We start from the raw sequence: 13693 nt of genomic DNA on the forward strand, positions 1-13693 counted from the left end.
ATGCAAGAAAGAAGAGGCTCGATTATAAAACAGGAGGAAAAGTTCAAATGCTTAGGATCTACTTTAAGCCAAAATTGAGGATATGAGGCTGGAGTTGACAGTAGGATAAAAGCTGCAGGGGGAAGTGGAGAGAGGTAGCTGGAGTAGCACGTGATAAGAAAATACCATTCAAGCCAAAAGTCAAGATCTATAGTACAGTGTATGGATCAGGAACATGGGCTCTAAGAAGAAAAGAGGAAGTAAAGCTTGAGAGAACAGAGATGAGAATGCTGAGGTGGATTATGGGAATATTGCTGCTTGAAAGATTGGAAAATGACGAAATAAGAAGGATGGCAGGCTTAGTAAAGCGTACAGAGGCAATAAGAGAGTCATGATTGAGGTGGTATGGGCATGTGTTAAGGATGGATAACAACGAGGGAGTGAAGAGGGCTTGGAAGGAACCTGTTAAAGGAAGAAGAGTGAGAGGGAGACAGAGATTTAGATGGCAAGATAAAGTGAAGGAAGATATCGAGAGAAGAGGTTTGGTGGAGGATGATGCCTTTGATAGAAGTCAGTGGAGGTGCATCAGGCAACCAACCTCCTATTGTAGGGATAACATTGGGAAAGGAGAAATGTTGACAAGCATGGATGACTAGTTTCCTTCCAGTAATACGAGTTGGCGGTGCCGGTGCACAAGTGGATGATAGGCCTTTCAGTAGATCTCTGAGCCAGGTACATACCTGGATCTTGGAGTGTGGTGGCACACAAACTCAGAGTCTGGTAATAGAGACAGAATGGTCCTTACACTAGGACATTGCGGAGAGGCTCTTCAATCTATGGGGAGTTCCAATCATAGACCTGTTTGCAACCCAGTACAACAAGAAGTTACACCAGTGTTTTGCTTGATTGTGCCTGACCCGTGGGCTGCATTGGAGGACGTGTTCCAGCGCCAATGGGACAACTTAGAGGCATATGCCTTTCCACTGTTCTGTCTAATTCGTCAGGTGATCAACAGGGTCATGATCACCCTGAATCTCAGGTTGACTCTTGGTGGCTCCCAAGGATCCACACGCCGAGTGGTATCCGGTCCTACTGGCTTTGTTATCTAAAGTTCCGAGGGAGATTCCCCCATGGTGCAACCTTCTGTGCCACCCACAAGTCCAGAGGTACCACCAGGCAGTGGGAGCACTGGCACCTCACACCTGGAGACTGTCCAGCATCTCATAAGATTGAGAGGGTTTTCGAAGATTCTGGATACTTGGAAAAATCCTCTTTGACTGTGCACCAAGGGAAATGGACCATCTTCGGTAGTTGGTGTGACTGTGCACCAAGGGAAATGGACCATCTTTGGTAGTTGGCATCATCAACAGGGTATTTCTCCTGTATGAGCTCTTTAGCAGGTAGCAGTCTTTCTTGTTTTTCTTCATTATGGGCTGTTGAACTGCTCTTGACAAAGATCTTTGGTTGAAGGGAGTACATCTCTCGTTTTGGTGGGAGATCTCCATGCTTTTGAGAAGCTTCAAACAATCTCGCCCACCCAGGGAAATCAGGCTCCCAAGTGGGACATGACTTTTGTCTTTAGGGTCCTGATATTAATTCATATACTGTACGAGCCATTGAGAGTCATCAGACAAGGATCTGACCCTCAAGACTTGTTTTCTTGCTTCTCCTGGCTTCGACAAAGAGAGTAGGTGAGCTTCATAGCCTTTCCTTCCATAATGAGCACTCAAGAGGATGGGGATCTATTAAGCTCAAGTTTGTCCCAGAATTCGTAGCGAAGACTCAGAATCTATTGGTCCCTGACACCAGATTCAAGTCCTTATCAATCCCCTCCCTAAAGGTCTTTATTGATAGTGATTGGGACTAGATGCTACTTTGTCCATTACGGTGCTGCGATATTGCTTCAAGAGGACTTGGTATCTGAGGCCTGAGTGTTAATGCCTCTGTTAGTATTGGTTCAATCAAGAAAGAGGTGTCAGAGAACACAATCTCTTTCTGGCCTCTTGAGACGACCAAGCGAGCATACTCTTCGCCTGATGAGGTCAATGGGAGTTCAGTCTGGACAAGAGGTCACAAAGTTAGGGGCATTACCCCATTCCTTTCATTCTGGAAGAACCTGTGGGTTCAGCAGGTATTATGGGCAGAGTGTGGTTCCACCATACCACATTCATTTTGTTCTACCTCCAAGGTGTTGCACACAATTCCTTGGACACATTTTCCTTGGGTCCCATGGTGGCTCCCCAGCAAGCTGTGCAGCTCATCCAGCTTCCCTGAGGGGACAGATAGCATCTTGTCTAAGGCATTTGGTAAGTGAGAGAGTGTGAGGGACAGACGAGTTTTGGAGATAATTACATGATGAGGGCATCCTGTCCTTCATCTATTTTCAGGTGGATTAGATGCATTTCCCCCACCTCTAAATAAGGGAAGAAAGGGATAGAAAATGAAACAAACCAGTTGGTTTTAATTAACAAGTTTTATTGTCTACAATACTTTAGGGTTCACCCAAGCCTTCTTCAAGGGTAATGACACAATCTCATTATACTTTAAACCCAGAAGTCTATCAGTTCCAACATCCCATATGTCCAACAAGTGAGAGGTATTTGATCCTTCTTCAGCTCCTCCAGACCAGGGAGGTATTCCCAGGTTGGTAGAACCAACCAATCTATTCAGAGATTTGCCCAGAATCTTGCCACCAAGTGGTAAATCTCCTGTGTAAAAAGCAAAGGTTTGCATATTTGTGTAGGAACAAATAGGACATTTGTAAAGTATTTTGTATTTTTTCTAACATACAAACCTGAAGGTCTTTACGTTCACATCCCACTTCAGCTGGCCCTCATTCTGATACCTTGGCTGAAAGGCAAAATCTAATGCAGACCAAGTTGGGGGGCTTCACATAAAAATTGTTCTTATATTTATGTTTTATTTAGTGTTTTAATAAAACCACATCGTAAAGACAATGGCAATCCATCACAAACTTTTGTATCACTCATGACAACCATAAATAAGATACCATACAGGTCTCTTTGTTACCACAGCAGTGATAGTTTTATCACCTAAGGTAACAGGAACATGGAGATAAGTGAACAACTTATTCTTAATGTCGGCCATAGACCTAAACTATTATTGCTCTTGGATACATACTTGCAAACAAGCTTTGATCAGTATGTCTGGTTCTAATTTACAGGTTTGAGGTCTTATGCTCAAACCACAGTGTAGCCTCTCAAAGCACTTTTTGTGCTCTGCTTAGCCACCTTTGATAAACAAATTGAAGTTCCACACTTGGATTAACAAATCCAGCATAGATTTGCATAGATGAAACATGATAATTTATAATGACATTTTCCATTCTTAAGTGTATTACTTTCCGTTTTTAGTAACATTGGTCATTGTACAATAAAACATTATAATGCAATTTTACTTTGTAAAGCAAAATTGGATGACATCACCTTAGGTTATGTTGGATTTCAGTAAACAATACTGTACTCTATATACAGTACAGTTACTCTTATGACATCTTAATACATACTGGCATTTATGAGGAGCTAGCCTTTAGGTTCAATAACTTTTTGTACTAACTTGTGTTTTCATCATTACAGACATAAGTTCTGAAGGTGTGGGCTTACAAATTGCAGCACCTCCTGTTGATGGTGAAGCTAACACTGAGTTAGTGAAGTTTCTTTCTTTTTCTCTAGGCGTTCGTAAAAGCAATGTTGTTCTGGAAAGGGTAAGTGCATTATACACATACTTCATTTCTGTGTATCATACATGACTCCTAATCTGTAATTTTTTTTATATACAGTCCATCTTATATAGTTGGGCATGATACAGCTATAATATTTGGGACTCAAATTTAATGGTGGTTTGGTTCCAAGACCTTTTGTAAGCAAAAATTGCATATATTCATGTCCTATTTATAAAATGCCTCATTACATTGTCAAGGGTATTTGCTTATATGTGTTACAAAGGTCTAATTGACCTTGTCTAATAAAAGAAAAAAAACACCATCTGTTAATGTGACCTACCTCTAGCGTCCTCCATGAACTGGCATCTCTGTAGCTAAATCAAGTTAATAAATCTAGACTAAAACCAAACTCTGGAATACAAAAATAGAGCCTTTATTTCCCTCAAAAACTAACATGAAAAAAGGAAAATTAATTAGAAATCCCAAAACCAAGAGTTTCTTGTATACACTACACACTGCAAATCATCTGTCCATTACTACTTATAATACCTGAAACACTGTAAGTGCTATGTGAATACATTACAGTTGTTGACATTTTTTCTTTTCTTTTACCTAAGAAACCTATAATAAAAATGAAAAGGCAGCATGCATTTAACACTGATGCAGTCATCATAACCAGTGCATAACTGTTATTTATTTGGGAAGAACCTTATCTACTGTTAAAGATGTCTTATATCTCTGTGCTGATAGGCAAGTCAACATTCAAACAAAAGAACAATATCGAATGGTTGATCCGGGTTGACTATCTAGTACATCTATTCTCAACAAGGTATGTTTTGAATGTTTTAGCTCATCAGAATTCTCCTTGCTGGCATTGTGTATAGGCACTTGATATTTCATGGTTTTGGCTGTTTGCTGCCTTCATGGTACTGTAAATTTATTTTTCATAGAATGAATATCACAGGAATCAAGGCTAAGAACATCAGGTTCTTGTAGGAAGGATTACTTTACTGTGTTAGTAGGATGTTGATTGTTAAGGTAGATGTGCCACATGCAAGGGTATAAAGTGTCATTCCAGGTCCTTATTCAATCTATGAATTTTTTCCTCTGCTAGTTTTATAGCTAATACTAAGACTTACTCTCTAGCTCTACCCTCTGCTCCCCATTTGGTTCAGGAAAAGCAAACTGAGAAGTGAGAACAGGACTTAAACCATATTTTTGTCATTAAAAAGTTTGTCTGAATTTATGTTAGGGACAAATCTCACAAAATAAATCAAGAGAGTGGGGGGATACTTCAACCATGGACTGAGAAGAAATCTCAGGCAAAACAAGTCACCCTGACTCCTCCATCTGTAAAAGTGACAATACACGCAAATACTTTGTGACAGGTTGGGGAGGACATTGGGAGGATCGTCTTGTGGCAGGAGGTGGTCAGCTATCATGAAGAGTTGTTGTATCAATTTCCTAGAGCTGATGGCTGTCTTTTTGTTGCTCAAGAAACTCAAACCCCTGGAAGAGACGCATTCTGTTGGTCCTAGACAACATGACTGCAATGCCCTGCATCAAGAAATTGGGATCACGCTCACCTCCTCTCAATATGTTAGTGTTAGCCATCCTTCGGATAAACACCCTACTTTCACAACGGGAAGTGGGCCTGTTTTCCACATACGAGAATCCCAAACTCCCAGTATATGTGTCCCTGAATTTGGACAGTGAAGCAACAGCAAGAGATGCCTTCCTACAAGACAGGAACAACTGGAAGATGATGTATCTTTTTCCTCCATTGTCCCAAATTTCCCCAAATTGGCCAAACATGCATTGGTTCCTATTACTTTAACAACAGACGAAGAGATCAATTCCACTACCATCCGTTGTACTATCCCCGAAAGTAGGAGAGAAATTCGTTTACACATCCTCCTTTTTAAGCCGGGACTTTCACGTGTGGATTGTTTAACATAATCTACTGTGAAAACTACATGCTCAATATTGCTAGGTACCTAGCAATATTAGGCATGTATGTATCTAAATTTTCTTGTATACCTCTTTGGAGATGAGCATCTTGCAGTTACAACAATTATAGCATACAAGGTAGCATTAACCCTTTAACGCCGATTGGACGTATTAAACGTCGACGAAAATTGTCTGTCGTGTGCCGATTGGACGTATGGTACGTCGACGAAAAAAAGTTTTTTTTAAATTTCGCAGAAAACTAGTTATAGGCCTACTAGGCAAAAACTTTTGAATCATGTGCCTTGGGGGATGCTGGGAGCTCAAGGGTCAAGGTGTTGTTTTTTTTTTTAATCGTTATCCAGGCGCGCAAGCGCGAATTTCTTTCTTCTCGCACTAAAAAGTATTAGCGACACATTTCAGGAATTATTTTGTCACTGTGACATAATTTTTGCACCGCACCATTTTATATTAGCCATTACATGGAGTATTATATATGAAAACGTGTGCAGTTTCATGTAGAATACAATTAAAAACAACTAATGATTGTAGCTTTTATCACTTTTGAAATATTTCATATAAATAACGATAAGTGCCAAAATTTCAACCTTCGGTCAAATTTGACTCTACCAAAATGGTCTAAAAACGGAATTGTAAGCTAAAACTCTTATATTCTAGTAATATTCAATCATATACCTTCATTTTCCAATAAATTTGAAGTCTCTATCACAATATTTCGATTTATGGTGAAAATATGAAAAAAAACTTTTTCCTTACGTCCGTGCGGTAACTCTTCCGAAAAAATCAGATTTTTTTTTGTCCGATTGTCGGAATGTTTGCACCATTTTAAATTAGTCATTACATAAAGTTTTATATATGGAAATGTGCGCAATTTCATGTAGAATACAACTAAAAATAACCCATTGTTGTAGCTTTTTTCAGTTTTGGAATATTTTCATATAAATAACAATAAGTGCCAAAATATCAACCTTCGGTCAACTTTGACTTGACCGAAATGGTCGAAAAACAGAATTGTAAGCCAAAACTCTTATATTCTAGTAATATTCAATCATTTACCTTTATTTTGCAACAAATTGGAAGTCTCTAGCACAATATTTCGATTTATGGTGAATTTATGAAAAAAAAAACATTTTCCTTACGTCCGCGCGGTAACTCTTTCCGAAAAAAATCAGAAATTTTTTCCTCCGATTGTCGTAATGTTTGCACCATTTTAAATTAGCCGTTACATAAAGTTTTATATATGAAAATGTGCGCAATTTAATGTAGAATACAAACTAAAAAACAACCCATGGTTGTCCCTTTTATTAGTTTGAAATATTTTCATATAAATAACGATAAGTGCCAAAATTTCAACCTTCGGTCAACTTTGACTCGACTGAAATTTCAGATAAAAAAAACGCAATTGTAAGCTAAAACTATTACATTCTAGTAATATTCAATCATTTACCTTATTTTACAACAAATTGGAAGTCTCTAGCACAATATTCCGATTTATGGTGAATTTATGAAATAAACCTTTTCCTTACGTCCACGGGGTAACTCTTCCAAAAAAATCATAAATTTTTCGTCCGATTGTCGTAATGTTTGCACCATTTTAATAGCCGTTACATAAAATTTTATTATGTGAAAATGTGCACAATTTTATGTAGAATACAACTAAAAACAACCCATGGTCATAGCTTTTATCAGTTTTGAAATATTTTCATATAAATAACGATAAATAGAAAAAAATTCGTCCTTCGGTCAAATTTAACTCGACCGAAATGGTTGAAAACTGCAATTGTAAGCTACAACACTTACAGTCTAGTAACCCTCTTACGCCGATTGGACGTATTAAACGTCGAGTCAAAATGTCTCCCGTATGCCGATTGGACGTATCATACGTCGGCTCAAAAAAGTTTTTTTAAAAATTCGCGGAAAAATACTTATAGGCCTACCAGCCGAAAACTTTTGAATCACGTGCCTTGGGGGATGCTGGGAGTTCACGGATCAAGGCGTTGTTTTGTTTACAATCGTTACGCAGGCGCGCAAGCGCGAATTTCTTTCTTATCGCACTAAAAAGTATCAGTGACACATCTCGGAAATTATTTCGTCACTTTGACATAATTTTTGCACCATTTTAAATTATCCTTTACATGAAGTATTATATATGAAAATGTGCGCAATTTCATGTAAAATATAACAAAAAAATACTCATGATTGTAGCTTTTATCAGTTTTGAAATATTTTCATATAAATAACGATAAGTGCAAAAATTTCAACCTTCGGTCAACTTTGACTCTACCGAATGGTCGAGAAACGCAATTGTAAGCTAAAATTCTTATATTATAGTAATATTCAATCATTTGCCTTCATTTTGCAACAAATTGGAAGCCTCTAGCACAATATTTCGATTTATGGTGAATTTATGAAAAAACTTTTTCCTTACGTTCGTGCGATAACTCTTCCGATAAATTTTTTCGTGCGATTGTCCTAATGTTTGCACCCTTTTAAATTTGCCGTTACATAAAGTTTTATATATGGAAATGTGCACAATTTCATGCACAATACAACAAAAAACAACCCATGGTTGTAGCTTTTATCAGTTTCGAAATATTTTCATATAAATAACGTAGGGTGCAAGAATTTCAACTTTCTCGGTCAACTTTGACTCTACCGAAATGGTCGAAAAACGCAATTTTAAGCTAAAACTCTTATATTCTAGTAATATTCAATCATTTACCTTAATTTTGCAACGACTTGGAAGTCTCTAGCACAATATTTCGATTTATGGTGAATTTATGAAAAAAAAAACATTTTCCATACGTTCGCGCGGTAACTCTTCCAAAAAACAAAAAATCAGAATTTTTTTGTGCGATTGTCGAAATGTTTGCACCATTTAAAATTAGCTGTTACATAAAGTTTTATATATAAAACGTGCGCAATTTCATGTAGAATACAACTAAAAATGATTGAAGGTTGTAGCTTTTCTCTTTTTTCGAAATATTTGCATATAAATCAAGATAAATAGAAAAAAAAACCACGTTCGGTTAAATTTGACTCTACAGAAATAGTTGAAAAACGCAATTGTAAGCTAAAACTCTTACGGCCTAGTAATATTCCTTCATATTTCTTCATTTTGAAACAAATTTGAAGTCTCTAAAACAATATTGTGATTTATGGTGAATTTTTGAAAAATATATTTACCTTCACTCGCGCCGATTCGCGGGCCGCAAGTCTCCGAAATACGTACATCGCATTATCCTAATATTTGCTCCTTTTCATATTAGCCTTTTTATAGAGTTTCATATATCAAAATGTGCGCAAATTCATGAAAAATACAATAAAAAATAATTGAAGGTTGTAGGTTTTTCCATCTTTGAAATATGTGCATATAAAAAAATATATATATAAAAATTTCGACATTCGGTCAAATTTAACTCGTCCGAAATGGTCGAAATCTGCAATTCTAATCAAAACTCTTACAGTATCGTAACATTCAATCATTTGTCTTAATTTTGAAACAAATTGTAAGTCTCTAGAACAATATTTAGAATTACGGTGAATTTTTGAAATAACATTTTTTTACGTCCGCTCGTTACGAATTCGTACATCATTTTGTGATAATATTTTTCCTGTGTTGCTTTTATTGCTTTACTATGTATTATATATCAAAATGATTGCAATTTAGTGTACAATACAAACGAAGAAAAAAAAAGTAACTCGTTAGCTTTGACCGTTTTTTGCACAGCGTGATTTGAATACAATTATCTATGAATTTTTTTGTTTTCGCTACCATATATCGCATTATTTACATATGATAATTATATTATTTTTCATTTCTGATGGTTGCATACTAAACTTCAGGCAATGACAAAAAAATGAGCCAAAAATGAACTCTTAATCTTCAAAACTAAGTGCGCTGTGATTTTTTGAATAAATTATTTTTTCCGCTTCCACGCTCACTCCAAACCGGAGCCAGCATATGGGAGAGGTTTTGATTTTTAGGGCTTCGGCGTAAGAGGGGTAATATTCAGTCAATTACCTTCATTTTGCAACAAACGGGAAGTCTCTAGCACAATATTTCGTTTATGGATGAATTTTTGATTTTTAAAAAATATTTTTTTTATGTCCGCGCGTTACGAATTCATGCATCTTTTTGTGATAATATTTTCTCTGTGTTGCCTTGATCGTTTTATAATGTGTTATATATTAAAATGATCTCAATTTAATGTACAATACAACAAAATAAAATTAACTCATTAGCTTTATCCGTTTTGCTCACAGCGTGATTTGTATACAATTACAGGCAGTCCCCGGGATTACGACAGGGGTTCCGTTCTTGAGACGCGCCGTAATCCGAAAACGTTGTAAGCTGGAACATCGTCAAAAATCCTAAGAAAACCTTACTTTTAATGCTTTGGGTGCATTCAAAACTATGTAAACTGCATTCTTATTGCATTTTTCATAAAAAAAAACTTTAAATATTGATTATTTTGCATTTTTGGTGTCATATTTCATCTGCCAGATCAGCGTTTGTAGGCGTCGTAACTCTGGAGCATGAGTCGTAACCCTGGAATGTGTCGTAACCCTGGGAATAATTTCTGATGAATATAATTGAAAAGCGCCGTAACCTCGGAATGTCGTAAGCCATGACCATCGTAACCCGGTGACTGCCTGTATATATGACTTTTTTTTCACGCTGTCATATATCCCAATATTTATATATGATAATGATAATTTTTTCGTTTCTGATGGTTGCATACTAAACTTCAGGCAATGACAAAAAAAGGAGCCAAAAGTGAACTCTTAATCTTGAAAACTAAGCGTGCTGTGATTTTTTGAAAAAAACATTTTTCCGCTTCGCCACTCACTCGCAAACGCCGCCGGCATACGGGAGACGTTTAAGGGTTAACGGAACCCTTGCTTTATGGATTCGGGTTCGGGTATTTATAGGCCTGCTAAGTTTGTCAGTTTGGGATTCAGATTTGCTTTTGCCCAAAAAGTGTAGCATATGTAGCGGATCTCACTAGGATGTACAGCAAGTTGGTGTCGGCAATCAGCTCTATCTTAGCCAAGAAACATGAAATCAAGGCAGCTGATGTTGCCAGCATAGAAGTTGTCACTTCCCTTCTGCGTTCATTTTCTCTATAAAGACCCACTCCCGAAAGACTCACAATTACTTGGTCCCTGAATAAGGTACTTAAACTTTGATGTACTCCTCAGTTCACGGGACCTAACACAGCCACATATTGCAAGCTTCATAAAGCCATCTCCCTAGTAGCATTAGCATCAGGAGCCCATATTAGTGACTGGGGCTCTCTTAGATGGGGACGATATATCACACCAACTGCTAACAATCAATTAATACTGTCCCCTGGTCCATCATTCCTGGCCAAGAATGAGAATCCTTGAAGAAAGAAATTTCTTATTCTTATAAGAAAACTCAATTTAGCAGACAGAACATTATGCCCAGTTCAAGCACTTAAGGTTTACCTAGAGGACACAGCAAATATCCCAGAAGGTCCGATTTTCCTACATCCTAGCATGATTAAACTACTCTCTACAAAGGCTAAGAATAATTTTAGTGCCTTCATTAAAATGGCTAACCCACATTCCTTTCCTAGATCACAGATATTTGGAAAGTAAATACATCGTTGGCCTTCTTCAGATAGTATTTTTCTAAGAGGTCTCCAAATGTACTGGATGGTCATTCGCAGTCAGTATTCTTAAAATACTATTGGAATGAGCTGGAACAAATTCGACTGCACTTTGTATCAGTAGGTGGTATGGTTAGCCCTGACTCCATAGGTGCTACAGTGGAAAACCAGGGGTCTACATAATGGGTGGGTATGCTGACTATCGCTGGGGAAGGTGCGTCAAGACCACAACCATACCCAGCATGCTTAGGTAAGTCACTATAGAACTTTACACTAAAAACATATCTTGTTTAGTTTCGTGTTCTACCAAAACTAGTGGCTTGACCTTGGACTGGCAATGATTTAGTTTTAATTTTGAGATGGTTGGGATGGAAATTTTGGGAGCTTAAGATTTTTGTCACCTATCAATTTCTTTGTAATGCTTCTTTGAGGACGAAACAGCGACTACGCTATCAAAAAACAGGTTTTGACACAGAAAAAACTTATTTTTGGAAGTTGCAGTTGAGTCCTTAAAACCCTCCCATTTCCCTGATGAAAAGCCATGGGATTTAGGTAAAGGTCTTATCTTGCATTGACCAACAGAATAATGGTTCGTGGTCTTTTAACCGGCCTGATCATAAAACAAGATGGCCGATGCACATGAGCAATAGTCACTTCTGCAGTTTTAATGTAGGAAACGGGGTACTACTTTGCTGAAAACAAGACAAAATGCTTTCTTGTCTTTGATTCCATTTTACTTTGTCACATGTCATAGTGTTTATCATTATGACAGTACCCAGCTACAGGACCAGGCTAAATTATATTTCTTTGATATTACTCTAGTCACCATGGGGTACTGGCACACACCATGGAGGGTAACTCCTTTGAGGACTCGACAGCAACTACCAAAAATAGGTTTTTCTTACGTCAAAGCCAGTTGTCTCAACACCTTAAATAAAGCTTCCATATACGTATTTCAAATGAGTTTCCCAATCGTCACTATAAATTACTATGTCGTTGATGTAAACCAGGCAACCAAAGAATTCTTCAACCTCTGAAAGGTTGCCAGCATTTTTCATCCCAGGATGATATGGGATGACATAACATGTTTAATCCCCAATGCCGCCATCTTGTCTCTGAAGTACCTACTGGTGAAATTACAGTGAACCCCCAGATTTGCAGGGATACATACCCATTCCGCCCCCTCTATTGTTTGTTTCTTTGTTTGTTTGTAGGATGTTTTTATGTTGCATGGAACCAGTGGTTGTTCAGCAACGGGACCAGAGGCTTTACGTAACTTCCGAACCACGTCAAGAGTGAACATCTATCACTAGAAACACATCTCTTACCCCTCAATGGAATGCCCAAGAACCGAACTCTCGGCCACCGAGGTGGCGCGCCAACACCATACTGACCATGCCACTGAGGAAACCCCCCCCCCTCTAAAAAACCTTGAAAGTTCAAATAACAAATGTATGCTGAAAGTATCAACCTACATTAAATATACCTTAAATTATTATTCTATTATTACTGTATTAATCTTTGAAATGATATTGATAATATCATTTCAAAGTCATCTTAAACATTTTACCATCAGTAATATATACATACAGTCCATAACACAGACACACACAGAGAGAGAGAGAGAGAGAGAGAGAGAGAGAGAGAGAGAGAGAGAGAGAGAGAGAGAGAGAGAGAGAGAGAGAGACTATTAAGAGTGAAATTATTTATGAATTATTTTGGAGACATAAAAAATAGGTAATATGAGAGATAAAGAAAGAGAAAGAGAGAATAACTCCTTATGATATCAAAAGATTGAAATGAACCTCTATATGCAACAATTCTTCCCATCCGCCATACGTATATCTTTTCGAGAGAGAAGGTTGAACTAAGTGTCTATTTGTCTATCTATCAATCCTTTGGCAGAGAGAGAGAGAGAGAGATAAAAGAAGGAAGAAATAAAAATGAGGTGATCAGGCGTTGGCAACAATTTGGACCTGGCCACTTTCTGTCAAGTAATGTGACATATCTGACAGGCCTGCCTGCCCCCCTGCTTCACAACTTATATAGGCAAACGACTAGGAAAATTCTGTTCTTTAATTTTTACAAATAACTTGCCACAGAAATGCTTAAATTTTTTACAAATGACTTGCTACAGAAATGCATAAATATTGTACGTAATTATATTGTATTATTATTATTTTCACCATCATTATTATTATTAATATTTGAAAATTGTTACTTATTATTCATTAGGCAAATCATTTATCATACGAAAGAAAGAGAGAGAGAGAGAATTAGGATTTTTATTATTTAGTATCATTTAATCTTATTAAACTTAATACAGTATTAATCAGTGAAAATTAGTCAATCATTTTTGTGTCCTAAAAATGTATGTAGTCATAAAAATAACAACAATATACCCTAATGAGTGGTTTATCGATGG

At 37.2% G+C, this 13693-nt stretch overlaps 1 long non-coding RNA gene across 1 annotated transcript in view; it reads left to right on the top strand.

The window, feature by feature from the left end:
• The first annotated feature begins 3539 nt into the window (after window positions 1–3539).
• LOC135222584 (uncharacterized) overlaps window positions 3540–13693 on the top strand; it is a 58762-nt gene continuing 48608 nt past the window's right edge. Inside the window, exon 1 of the long non-coding RNA XR_010316294.1 lies at window positions 3540–3703. This is a non-coding gene — a long non-coding RNA (uncharacterized LOC135222584). The remainder of the gene's footprint in view (window positions 3704–13693) is intronic.

This window comes from Macrobrachium nipponense, chromosome 8, assembly GCF_015104395.2.
Source record: "Macrobrachium nipponense isolate FS-2020 chromosome 8, ASM1510439v2, whole genome shotgun sequence".
NCBI lineage: Eukaryota > Metazoa > Arthropoda > Malacostraca > Decapoda > Palaemonidae > Macrobrachium > Macrobrachium nipponense.